The following is a 1,689-nucleotide window of genomic DNA, read 5'->3' as shown; positions in this document are numbered from 1 at the left end:
TTGGTATACGATCATAATACAATTCAAAACATGTTTTATGTAAAATTGGTTGAATAAGAACACGATTTAAAACATAACATGCTGTATTAATTGCTTCAGCCCAAAAATATTTTGGTAAATTTTTATCTTGAAGCATGGTTCTAGCACATTCTTGCAAAGTTCTATTCTTTCTTTCAACAACTCCATTTTGTGGAGCCGCTCTAGGAAAAGCAAAGTTGTGAGATATACCATGTAAATCACAAAACTTTAGAAAAGATTCATTTTCAAATTCACCACCATGATCACTACGAATTTTAATAATAGATGTAGATTTTTCATTTGTAATTCTTCTACAAAGTTTAGAAAATTCTGAAAAAGCATCATTTTTGCTTTTTAGAAAAATTACCCATGTAAACCGAGAATAATCATCTACTATAACAAAAGCATACTTGCTACCATTCAAACTTTGAATTCTAGATGGTCCAAATAGATCTAAATGTAAAAGTTCAAGAGGACGTTTTTTTGAAACTATATCTTTAGCTTTAAAAGAACTCTTGATTTGTTTACCCCTTTGACAAGCATCACATAAGTGATCCTTTTTATATGGTATTTTAGGTAGGCCTCTTACAAGATCATTCTTGGATAATTTTGAAATAATTTTAAAATTAACATGTCCAAGTCTCTTGTGTCATAACCATTGAATTTCATTTGAAACAATAAGACATTTTTCATTAAAAGAGGGTAATTCATCTAGATATAGTTCATACACATTGTTTCTTCTTTTACCTTTAAAAATGATCTTTTTAGATTGAAAATCAGAAATTAAGCATAAATCATTTTCAAAAGAAACATGAAAACCTTTATCACATAATTGACTAATAGATATTAAATTATGCATTAAACCATCTACTAAAAGAACATTTTCTATCAAGGGAAATTTTGGATTACCAATATTACCAATACCTATTACTTTTCCCTTGTTATTGTCACCAAAGGTGACGGTTCCTCCATCCTTATTTTGGAGGGTGGAAAATAACTCTGGCCTTCCAGTCATATGTTTGGAACAACCGTTGTCCAATATCCATTTGCTCCTTATGTTGTGTACCTACAACAAAATCAGAAAACAGAGCATTTGACCCCTTTCTATTTTTGTGTCCATGAGAGTTAGTCTTAGGAACCCATATCCATTTGGATTTTGGTTTCCTTTGATAATAGATATTCTTTCTATAAAAGGATTTAGAATAAACATTCCTAGAATAATCATATCTGGATGCATTTCTATTAGAACTAGAAAGTTTAGTTTTATGAACAAAAGATTGAGAATAATGTCTTTGATTTTTCACCACATAGTTTGGTCTATTTTGAGTATCAAAGAAGCTATATCCCAATCCGGTTTTATGAACCGAGCATCTTTGAGAACCAAGAAGTTTTTCTAGATTCTCTTGACCATTTGTGAATTTGGTCACTATAGAAAGAAGATCATTTGACTTTTCTTTAAGACTAGATATTTCCTTTTGTAAGAGATTGGTTCTAACTCCAATTTCTTTTATCTCAATTGCTTGGCAAGAATTTTCCTTCTTGAGATCTTCTATTTCCTGAAGTAACACTTGATTTTGAGAGTCAAGAGTTAAATTTTCAGTTTTTAACTCTTTATTTTTAGAATTAAGACTCTTAAATTTAGCATATAAATCATTAAATGCTTCAAATAAC

Source organism: Nuphar pumila, chromosome 3 (assembly GCF_984573655.1).
Source record: "Nuphar pumila chromosome 3, dmNupPumi1.hap1.1, whole genome shotgun sequence".
In the NCBI taxonomy this organism is placed as follows: Eukaryota; Viridiplantae; Streptophyta; class Magnoliopsida; order Nymphaeales; family Nymphaeaceae; genus Nuphar; species Nuphar pumila.
This window is presented reverse-complemented; position numbering follows the sequence as displayed.